This window comes from Engraulis encrasicolus, unplaced genomic scaffold (assembly GCF_034702125.1).
Source record: "Engraulis encrasicolus isolate BLACKSEA-1 unplaced genomic scaffold, IST_EnEncr_1.0 scaffold_100_np1212, whole genome shotgun sequence".
NCBI classification, from domain to species: Eukaryota; Metazoa; Chordata; class Actinopteri; order Clupeiformes; family Engraulidae; genus Engraulis; species Engraulis encrasicolus.
In genome coordinates, this window is record NW_026944471.1 from 35,001 (window position 1) to 47,600 (window position 12,600).

Genomic DNA, 12,600 nt, shown 5'->3' on the forward strand with positions numbered 1-12,600 from the left:
ACAATGCACACCCTTTACCGAGGTAATGCCACGTCATCCACCTCGGTACGATCCGGGCCTAGCTGCAGTGTACCCGAACAACCGCCAGGTGGCACTTGGGAGCGCTTGCTATACTTGGGAGCGCTCGCTATACGCTTTTCTCCACGTGGTAGCGCATGTTCAGGTTTGTAATGAGAGATCAAAGACCCAAGAACGCATAATCCAGAAGGATTTAAAAAAAAACCTGTATATATATATATATATATATATGATATCTCTTTCTCTCTCTCTCTCTCTCTCTCTCTCTCTCTCTCTCTCTCTCTCTCTCTCTCTCTCTCTCTCACACACACACACACACACACACACACACACACACTTTCTCTTGCATACACACAATACACATTCAAGCGCAAATGGGTAGGCAACATTTATTACCATATGGAATATTTTAGACGATGTTGACGGCATATTAATATACCGTAAAGTTCCATATAATAGCCGAGTTCCAATTAGCGGCCGGGTTCCTTTTAAGGGCAGGGTGCAAGAGGATATTTGACAGATAATGCCCGGTTCCAAATAAAAGCCCGGTCTATATAATCATTAAATGAACCAAGGAAGAAGGCTTGACCACCGGCGCTGCATGTTTCCCCCCTTATATTGTTTTGTTTAGTTTTTAGGATGCGCCGCGTCTTTGACCATCAACCGCTGCGTCAGTGAAGGAAATGTCGGAAATTTTGCAATGTAAAAATGCAGCGGTGTTTCAGGGTAGCATGTGGTTTAACGCTGTAATACGGGTTAATGTGGGTAAAATCCACATTTAAAACGAGTAGCCAAGGCATGTGATGAGAGAAAATGACATTTGAGACAAGCATCCAACGAAATGAAATGTAACGTCAACATGCAGCCTCTCTGCACTCGGATTCTCCTCCCTTCGCACTAAACTGGCAAACATGTTCTCTCACAATGCTTTTAATGTTTTGTGCACTACATATGGACACATGGGACATTGTTGACATGTTGAAGTGAACTTTCTTCAATGTGCATGGCGGAGCACGCACTCGCAGACACCCTGCACGCACTGCACTGATCAACACACTTTAATCAGTCAATCTGCGAGGCGGAAGCGCACACCGTTTCAACTTTGACTTTGGGGAAGAGATTGTTTAGTGGGATGTTAATTTAAATGCTTTTCATTTTCATTTGCTAGCTTTACATTTTTTGTGTATGGTAGCCTATTAATATGTGGCATCTGTGTGCAGATGGAAACCGTTTTGTGTTAGGCTGTAGCCTACCTTAATTCGGCCGAGGCTACTTTTAGTTAACCGCCGCGTAAAGGTCTTTGCATGGACAAATGAAATGGTAATTGAATAATAGCTGACCAGTATTGCAGGGAGTATTAAGTATTGCAAGGGAGAGCAAGGAAGAGAGCGGCATCTGTGATTAACCGCTTCGAAATGTGTGCGTAAAACCTGCTGTTAACCAGTGTTGCCGCATTAAAAAAAAGCTTTGTTTGATTTCGTGTTTGTATTTTACTTTGACGTTGCCTATAGTCCTCAGTTTATGGTTATTTTCTGTTGACCTCCTACACATTTTCGTTCTGTCATTTCTGACCGTATTTTGATCATTTTGATTTCGGACTTAATTTACCCCTTCAATCACCCTTCTCCAATTGCAAACGTTACCCTTGTAGAAGGAGCATTCGCTAGCCTGCACGTACTCGTTAAGGACTTATTGTCTGACTGATTTTGGCTGCTGCGAATAAGGTATATTTTTATATATATAAAAAGGGCCTATCACCGTTTTGGCTGAATGCTGACACCACGGACCATGATGACCATTGCAGTCTTGCCGCGGGTCTTGAACAGTGCGCACTCTTTCCGATTCAGATTGCTTCTTCTGAGAAGGCAACTGGCTACCGCAGGAGAGGGGAAAGGTGGCAATATTATCCTCAAGCGTGTTAGATAAATCGTGTTTAGCAGATGAGGTTTTTGAATATTTTGTAATGCATGGGACATTGACAAGGAAAGGTAGCTATGATATCCTCGTGAATAAGTCTTCGACTTTTCAAAATGCCTCCTCTCAACATTCAACATGTAAATTGGTTATTCTGGTTAGTCCAACGCTATCCTGGCAGGAGAATCATTCGTAGGCACTACTCAGCAATTTTGTCTGCTGCAAAGTAGGATAGATCAGACCTCCAGGTCTTCATAAAAAACATCTACCACCGCTGTGATAATTTGACTACGGACACCGCTGAACATTGAACAGTTGTTTAGACTACAGTAGGCCTGTTGACGATTGCAGTCATGCCGCTTGTCTTGAACTGCGCGCTCTCCTCCAGTTGATGCGTGACAGCCAGATGAGAAGCGCAAAGGTGGGGGCTATCCGCGGTCGCGGAGGACAGGTGTCAATATCCACAACCTCACTGAATAAATAGCCTAACCCGTGAACTGTGCAGCAGCAATTACATATTGTTTAGGTTCTTGAATACTCCCTAAAGCATGGAATTCATTTTCCATTAATAAGGAAAGGTGTAAGATTTATCCTCAATCCTCCCCGATAGCCTAATGTTCTTCGAGTCTTCAAAATCGTGCATGTCAACAACACCTGCTGTGTTAACTGTTAGTCAAATTAAGTGTAAGCAACTGTCGGGTTAGGGAAGGACACACCTGCGGAACTCTGGTAGCCATAACCAACAGAACAGATGTCACGTGTCAGATGTCACATCCCCACCTGCATTTTTTTGCTGTGTGCTATGACTAATCAATGCACCGAGTGTAGTGTAGGCCTATGCCATTAAATTATGCCCAAAAAGTATGCCTATGACATAACACCAGGACAGAGAAAGCGGGGGTACTCATAGCACAACAAAGAGGTTTAGGGGACACCACAGTACGTAAGACACAAAAGGTTGGGAAACACTGGCCTACAGCTTACCTATTGCAGCGCTCCCGTGTGAGCTTGGACGTCCAAAATGTTTATTACCATATGGAATATTTTAGACGATGCTGACGGCATATTAATATATGCTCATATTCACCAGCACGCACCGATTCAGCGGATAACAACATGCCTATAAATTGTGTGAGAACACCTCCAGGAAGTAGGAAGAGTCATAAAAAGAATAAATAACGTAATGAATTTTCTTTTTTTTTTAAAAAATGATGATCGGATGAATTGCCATTAATGTGCAAGCTCTGACAAAATGTAAATTAAGTGTAGCCAGAAGCCATACCGATTCTCGCACTGCAAGATTTGAAACGTCTATTGCAACTTCAGACTTGTTTTCTGGATGTGGATACTTTTTTCGTTTGGTAAAAATTACTGAGAGTGCAATACACCTCACCGCTGTAACCTAACAGCGCTTCGTTTGAGTGTGTAAGCGTTGGCTATTTATCACACACACACACACACACACACACACACACACACACACACACACACACACACACACACACACACACACACACACACACACACACTCTGGAGAGGACGCATTTAAACTGTTACAGTTTAGGCAGTAGGCCTATTTAAGCATAGGCTACACACATTTCAACTTTCACGTTGTGCGTGACCTAATTCCAATTGACTCGTCTTGTTGAATACCAGCCAAACTCACAAGCTAGATAGCCAATAGTTTCGATTGTGCTGCTTGGAGATGAGGCATTTAAACTGTTACAATTTAGGCAGCAAAGAGAAGACGGCGGTCTTCCCGGTGTAACACCCCAGCCGTTTTTTAATGGGAGCACTTGAGATGACTATGATCCAACTTGTCTTGAGCACCGTCGTAGCGCAACAAATCGTTATCGTAAACATAGCCTAGATAATTGGAAATTACAAAAAATAGGCTACATTTTATAGACTTTGGCTATAGGCTAAGCCGACTCCTCTAGGCCTACCTGTTTGAATTAGTGCAGCCTTACAGGGAGGACGTTAATTTGGCATAGGTCAACTGCAAGAGACTACTAATTTGTGACTTGACGTGATGTGTGAGCCTCAGGCTAGTGTGTTCATAAAGCGCATGTTCGATTTGGTGTAATAGGCTACGATCAGTAAGCCTCAACTTGTCTGTCGTTTCTTTTCCTTCTTTCGATATTTTGTAAAATAGGCCCATGTTAAAGCCTAAATACGATAATAGGCCTAAATAAGGCTAATAACGTAAACTAAATAAGTCAGGCCTAAATAAAGTTGTTTTAGTCTATGAACTCAGGCAATGCAGAAATTTGCGGAGGGATTTTTGATATCTTAGCCTATAGGCTACCGATATTATGGCTTTATGAACTTCATGACTGGGCTACAAGATAGTCGGGTAAACAAGGATTGACTTGTAGACCACCAACATCTGATGCTGAAGTGGGGGAGGGTTGTTTTTTCACTTCAAATGTTCCCCGACACACACACACACACTACACACACACACACACACACAGATACGCGCTAATCGCTTTCTCTCCGTCTCTCCCTCTCTTTCTCATTGTTGCTATATAGTCAGCCTGCCATCAGCAGCTAAGATGCTTAAATAAACTTTTGATGGCATTTTTTGTTAAAAGTTGGCAACCATGCCAGAAGTTATCAGCATGGGCTAAGGTTTCAGAATCACCTGGTTGCCAAAACGGAACTTGACCTTTAAGGTCAAATATGAAGGTCAAATGGTCAACCACGGTCAAATAACAGTGTTATTTAGTTAAAAAATGTTACAAAGCTGTTAAAAGTGGGCAACCATGCCAGAAGCCGTCAGCATGGACTAAGGATTCAGAATCAACTTGTTGCCAACACTGAACTTGACCTTTAGGGTCAAATTTGAAGGCCAAAAGGTCAAAAACGGGGTATTTTCTTGCTAATCTTTGTTGGGAACTGTATATTCATGGAATTATTTTTCAAAAGTTGGCATGGTGCCAGAAGTCATCAGCATGGACTAAGGATTCAGAATCACCTGGTTGCCAACATGGAACTTGACCTTTAAGGTCAAATATGAAGGTCAAAAACAATGTATTTTCTGGTTAGTCTTTTTTGGTGATCTTTATATTCATGGAATTATTGTTTTCAAAAGTTGACAACCATGCTAGAACTTATCAGCATGGACTAAGGTTTCAGAATCACCTGGTTACCATATGGAAATGTTTAAACTTTTTTTTTTTTACCATATGAAGGTCAAAAGGTCAACCGAGATCAATTAAAAAATCATTTTATTTGGTGATGTGCTTTCATAAAATACAAGTTGTTTGCATGGTACTGTATACTGAATAATTAGTAGGCCTATAATATAATGTTTGATTTGGCTTATCATGATGGGGCTCTAGCCTGTCATCCTTAGACATTCATCATAGCTCATTAGCATAAAATTAACTTAAACTTGTATTTTTTACGTTTTCATTCTGGTCATCTCGATTACTTAGTTCTTCTTTGTGAAGCACATTAAGCTGCCGGTATGAAATGGGATATGCCTTGGCTCACCAGTGAATTTGCTTTGCCCCATCAATTCACAGGCTTTCCATAGAAAAAAATAATTTCTTCAGTTATTTCTGATGCATTTCAAATGGTTATAGCAATGAAGGATACTTGATGATTTGCTTTGTCATATCATGGTTAGGAAATAAAACCTACAGTAAGAGTAGAGCAAGTATTGCACACTTCTCTTGATGTTCTCATGATTACTGTTGAATGTTCTGTTGCAATTTCCCAGGCTTGCGTTTTTGTGTCACCTGTACAAAGCACCATGCTTATCTTTGGGTATCGATCAACTTTTTGCAGACGACAAAAAGGCAATTGATATGTTACCACCAAGTGATGCATATGGATTGCATCCTGCATAAGCAAATCAGCAGGCAAATGTATGGCTGCAGTCTGACAAAGTACATATTAACAATGACACTGAGGAGATGGGTGGTTGGAAAGTTGTAGACCAATTGATGGCTGTGTGGCAAAGGAAACCTCCAGTTCCACATAGTAACTTACGGTCGGACTGATAAGATGTGGTTGTAGAGCCAAGTGGCCAATACATGCCTGCAGTTGCCTGAGGAAAGGACAGCCCTGTATACCTGCATGTGATTTAAAATGTAGAATGTTTAAACGCCGTAGGGATAGAACATGATCTGGATGAAACAACCTTTTTGTAATAACAGCAACAATAGCTCCTTTAAATACATAAATGTCCAGTATGCACTGACATCACATTTGAATTTTAATTATTGTTTTAGTCATTATTGAAGTAAAGAAACAATATGATGAATTACATTATTGTTATTGACGATTTGAAATAATCACTTTCACTCATACCCTAATAATAAAGCCTATATCTAAATATACAGTCCCCTAAAGTATTGGAACAGAAAGGCACATTTCCTTGGTTTTTTTGGGTCTTGGGTTTAAAGTGGCTCTAGGATTTAGATCACTGTCCAGAGTCATCTGATACTTACAATAGGTGAAGTGTGACTCTCGCGACCACTTTACCCCAAATGCAACTTTTGACAGCGCTGTCCGCTTCGGGAGAAACCTCATCAAAACAGTGTTCTATTTTCTTTACGATTATTTGTTCCAATACTTTCACTCACCTAAAATGATTTAAATAATACAAAATATCTCCTCCAGGTACTAATTATTCAATTCATCATGCAAACAACTTGTATTTTATGAAAGCACATCACAAAAAAAACCCAAAAAATGTTTTACCCCGGTTGACCTTTTGACCTTCAAATTTGACCTTAAAGGTCAGGTTCCATGCTGGCAACCATGGACCATGAAACCTTAGTCCATGCTGATAACTTCTAGCATGATTGTCAACTTTTGAAAAATAATTCCATGAATATACAGTTCCCAACAAAGATTAGCAAGAAAATACCCCGTTTTTGACCTTTTGACATTCAAATTTGACCTTAAAGGTCAAGTTCCATGTTGGCAACCAGGTGATTCTGAAACCTTAGTCCATGCTCATAGCATCTAGCATGGGTGCTTACATTTGAAAAAGAATTCCATGAATATACAGTTCCCAAAAGAGACCAACCAGAAAATACATTGTTTTTGACCTTTTGACCTTTAAATTTGACCCTAAAGCTCAAGTTCTGTGTTGGCAACAAGTTGATTCTGAATCCTTAGTCCATGCTGATGACTTCTGGCATGGTTGCCCACATTTAACATCTTTTTAACAATTTTTAACTAAATAACACTGTTATTTGACCGTGTTTGACCTTTTGACCTTCATATTTGACCTTAAAGGTCAAGATCCGTGTTGGCAACCAGGTGATTCTGAAACCTTAGCCCATGCTGATAACTTCTGGCATGGTTGCCAACTTTTAACAGAAAATGCCATCAAACATATATTTTTGCGGCTTGGCAGGCTGACTAATATGAGCATCTGGATAGGAATGCTGTGTTTTTTAAATGAAATCTTTATTCAGTTATTTGTGAACAGTCTCTGCTTTTCTCTTTCGATGTTGCGTCACCATGGACAAGTGTCTGCTCGAAAACTTAATGCAAAGCGGCTAAAATTTTCAGAACGTGTTGAACTTTTCAGAACATGAATGTTTGTCTGTGGGGGAGGGGTGGGTTACAGCAGTGCAGTGCAGTGCACGGGACTGCACAGCCTTTTGTGACATGTCGTGGCGCGACAGGTTATCCAGCCTCCGAAGGAGTCATAGTTCCCCAGTCATATTGTTGGTTCGCATCTCCACAGAAGCAACTGAATTTGCAGTCCTAATCACAGATGATTAGCCACACCTGGTGTAACAGATGTCTTGTCACGTGTGCAGTCCATCACATCCCCAGTTAACCGGAATCCCGTCGATCGCGCACAACAGCGCATTGAAAGGATGAAATGTTCACAAGCACCAATAAAAAAAACCGTCTTCAACCTATTAGTCCGTAGGCTATCCTGAGGATATCCGTTCCTGACTTGAATAGGCTAGTGCAGAAATAATTAACAGTCATCACTTATACGTTAGGAGCGGAATTGAGACGGTGAATGCAGGACAGAATAGCCGAATAAAAACAAAACACCGTCGACTGGGGGTCTTGTTTAGGGATCACGCTTGTGTTATTATCAAATGCCCAATGTTACGTGCAACGCGCAATTGGCTGACTCTTTCCACTTGTAGCCTAAAACTGAGGGAGGGATCAACGTACAATGAGCTACACTGAAGCAGATTACTCTGCTTCGCAAAAAAACAGTGCACCAATAATACCCCCGTCTTCAACCTACTATTTACCAGATATATAGGCTAGTAATAGTATTAAGTTGTGCTACCTTGTTTTTTGTGGTAACGACAGTGTAGATCAGGTAATAGCCTGCATGCGCCAGTTTTATAGACAGCAAAGCGGCATGCGCCAGTTTTAAAGACAGAATGTCGTCGCCAAATGTAAAATCACCTCTCTCATGCTGACATGACGGGGCACTACTTCATTAGGCTACAATGTTGTTCATGTCTGTTTGACTCACACTATACGAGTGGTTCAATTTGTGTTTTTGTGCTCATCGCACAAATGAGACAGACAGGCTTGCTTGATAGGGCTACACAAAGCAAGCGACATCGGTCCACTCAAAATGGTCCGAACTCCGCCGCTTGATTTCATGTCTCCTCAGTCTCTCCATTACGGTTTATTAGCCTGCTGTGTTTTGCTATTTTCGTTATTCTTAGCCCTGGCATTAGAGATGAAGCAACTGTGATCAGTGAGGTTGTGGAAACGGTTGAATAGGCCTATGGTCCTAAATTGGAAGCGGCCGATGCCAGTTTTGAAGACAGAATGTCGTCGCCAAATTTAAAATTCGATCTCTCTCATGCTGGCGTTACGGGACACACTTAATTACAATGGTGTTCCTGTCTGATTGACTCGGTTTTAATTGTCTTTACCGGTTCAAATTGTAGGTATGCAAACTCTGTATCCTGAGGATTCCTGTTCCTGACTTGATTAGTGCCGAAATAAGTTAGGGACGGATTGGGAGACGGTGAATGCAAGACAGAAAAAAAGTCGAGTTTAAATTCACATGGTGGTCTTGTTTAGGGCTCACACTTGTGTTATTATCAAATGCCCAATGCTAAATAAAACATGCAATTTGTATTCTGTATTTCTACTACTAGCCTACTAAAACTGGGGGATGGACAAGCACGGAAGCACAAACAGACGCACAAACACAGGCAGACGCTGCTCTGCAAAAGCAGTGCTATACTGCCCCCCGCATTCCGAATGGCCACAGGGTGTAATGATCACGGTACGCTGCCACGGCACGGTAATGTTGTGAGCAGATTGAAGTTACACCATCTGTACACACACACCAAGCATTTACAGTATGTGTCAGTATAAAAATGATATAGATTGTTTTTAATTGTCATAATCACTATGTATCAGTAGTGATTCAAATGGTGTCTTTAGTCTTCTTTCATCAAACACACTTAGTCTCTTTACTTACTGCAGTGTGTGTAGTTTACAGTCTGGATTCCTGAGTAGAGCAGAGATGTGCTTCACACGATTCTGAGTTGTGAATCATTATTCAATATTCAACCGCCTATTAAAGCACCTTTAGTCGTGAGATCAATGGGTACAGCTGTGTTATAACTAAGGCTGCAACTTTAGTTATAACTTAATTATAACTTAAAGGTTTCGATTGCAGGTTGGGACAAAGGCGAGATAGAGTTACTACTCGAGACCACCAAGATTTTTTTTCCCCCAGTGTGACGGAGTGATCCCCACCGTCACGTCTTGAAGCGCTTCTGGTCTAAAAATAGCGCTTGTGGCCAGTGAAATCGCTATTGATGAAATGGGAACAATGAATGTGATGCAAACTTTTTCTACTGTTTTTAAACACACGGACACAAAAGGGTGCTTTGGTGCACAGGGACAAACATTGTGGGATAGGGGTGAAACAAAAGAGTGCCGTGGGAAAGCGGCAGAGTGTGAGAGTTTGGAAATATTTGTGTTTGTTATTTTTTTTGGTGCTTATGCAAACTGAACGGTGCTTGTGACTTTTTCCAACCGTGGCATGAAGCGCGCCATGCTGCACGAGTCAGCAAGCTCACGGAACAGTTGGACAATGTTAAAATCCTGAAAGAAGAGAACAATGACTTACCTGCGTGTGATCCTTGCTCGGCCAAGCCGAGTGAATGCGAGCTCACTTCCTTATTCGTGAGGAAGCGCGGAAACCGCGGAGGGATACAAGGAATGTCATGTCCGATTTTGTTTATGATTTATTTTTGCTGTTTAAAGCCTTTGGTTACATTCTTATTGTTTTGTAATTTTTGTTTTCATAGTTTATTGTGTTTAAAATTGTTTTGAGCAATAGATGTGTGTCAGGAGAGATAATTAATGTTTAGTAAGAAACTAGTCCCGTATGGGAGGAGTTCTTCTGGTATATTAACTGTGCATTTGCAATGGAGAGGGAGTCTTACTTTGACCTCTGCTGTGAGAGGGTCTCCTGTTACCTCAGGTATGCTCGAGACGGTTTTGGACTTTGATTTAATTATTATTATTATTTTTGTTTTGTTTGTTTGTTTTGTTAAGTGTTAGTCTTGTCTGTCCACCTGCCGGCAGCCTATTTAAAAAATAAAAAAATCCTTTATCTGCTTAGAACCACCGTCTCCTGGTACATTCCTCAGCCGCTTGACCTCACTATCCTACATTTGGTGGCAGCGGAAAACTACCAGTGGCTTGAGGTCTACCATGGAGTGCATGCAGTAAGATGGCGCCGAAGAAGAAGACAAAGACCGACACCATGGCACAAAGCAAAGCAGCAGCAGAAGAAGAGATGCTTTCCGGTGAGAAGGAAATGCAGGTTGAAGACAACATGAATGAGTTGATGAAGATGTTTGATGGCTTCATGAAGAACCAACAGGCGCATGAACAGCGCTATGAAAAGGACTTGGCCCGACAGGAGCAGAGGTGGAAGCAGTTGCAGCACCAGTTCACTCTGCTGCAAGGAGAGGTGACCCGGGAGAGGCAGGAGAGACCGGCAGCACCATGGGGGTTTTCAGCATCTGCTCCAGTATCTGCAGTCACAAGCCCAGTGGCAAGACCAGCTCCATCGAACCAAGCAGCAGCAGTGACGGCGGCAACAACAACGTCAACCACAGCAGCAGCAGCAGTGGTTCCGGAGGTAGCGACGACATCGACAGCAGTGGCAGTAGCTCCAGAGGCGGCGACTGCTCCAGTGGTGACAGTGACGGCAGCTCCCGTGATGGATCCAGCGACGACATCAGCAACAGCAGCAGTGGTGAGTCCAGAGGCGGCAGCAGCTCCCAGGATGGCTCCAGCGATGACGTCGGCAGTAGCAACAGTGGTTCCAGGGGCGGCAACAGTTCCAGTGTTGGCAGTGGCGTTGGCTCCAATGACTGCTCCAGCGGTGACAACAGCAACTTCAGTGACGCCAGGGGTGGCGACCATGACTCCAGAGGTGACGTCAACAGCGGCTCCAGTGGCAGAGGCGACAACAGCAGCAGCAGCAGCTCCAGTGATGACTTCAGCAGCTCCAGGAAGCATCCCAGCATCCCCCGTTCCAGGGACACAGTGGCAGGGTAATGTGGCAAGTCCTGTGCCAGGAGTATACCCGCAGGTGTTTTCATATGCTGGCTGGAGAGGTCCGAAAATGCAGAAGTACACAGAGGGAGAAGACATCGAGGACTTCTTGACTGGCTTTGAACGCATTGCTGGCGCGAGTGGTTGCCCCAGAGAGCAATGGGCAATGCACTTGGTCCCTTTGTTGACTGGCAAGGCCAAAGCAGCATATATTGCCATGGACTTTGAGCAGACCATGAAATATGACTCAGTGAAGACCGCCATACTGGAAAAATTTGAAATAAACCCAGAGACCTACAGACAGCGGTTTCGTGCACTGGATGTGCAACATGACGAGACCCCAAAAGAGCTGTATGTTCGGTTGAAAGACTTGTACGACAAGTGGGTGTGCCCGAAGACTCGGACCAAGGAGGAGATTGGCGAGCTTCTGGTGCTAGAACAGTTTCTGAAGATGGTCAACGGTGAGGTGCGTTTGTGGATCAAGAAGCATAATCCCAAGGATGCAAAGGAGGCAGTCAGCTTGGCAGATGCTTTCATGGCGGCGCAGAGCAGCGGAAGGCCATACAAGCTGGGCGCAACACGGACCTACCACACACCAATGCCAGGTAAAGCGGATGGGGGGCAGTCTGCAAACCTGGGGAGACGTGACCAGGGCCCTCCAAGACCAGGGCCACCCAGAGACTTTAAAGAGCAACCAGTGTGCTATCATTGTGGCCAGTCGGGCCACATCAAGCCAAAATGCCCCAACAGGAAGCCCAAGGATGCTCACGTGTGCTGCACTCCCCATGGCGCTGGTGAGCTGGACAATCAGCAAGAGTCCTTGGCCGAGGTGATCATCAGTGGAAGAAAGCTCAAGGCCCTGATCGACACAGGAAGCAGCCAAACACTGGTGGGTGCCAAATGGGTGCCGAAGGACACAGTGCAGACTGAGCTCCCAGTGCAGATACGCTGTGTCCATGGAGATGTGGTGTCATACCCAACAGCTGACATCTACATGCAGATCGCTGGTCAAGAATATCTGGTGTCTGTGTGTGTAGCTGAGCACTTACCTCATCCAGTGGTGCTGGGCAGAGACATTCCGGGACTGGTGCATCTGATGGATCCTGTGGAGTGCAACATGGT

General features: G+C 43.4%; 1 protein-coding gene across 1 annotated transcript in view; it reads right to left on the reverse strand.

Moving 5' to 3' along the window:
* Positions 1-12,600, reverse strand: part of LOC134441949 (NACHT, LRR and PYD domains-containing protein 12-like) — a 44,217-nt gene that overhangs the window by 1,225 nt on the left and 30,392 nt on the right. The gene's annotated exons all lie outside the window — the stretch shown is intronic.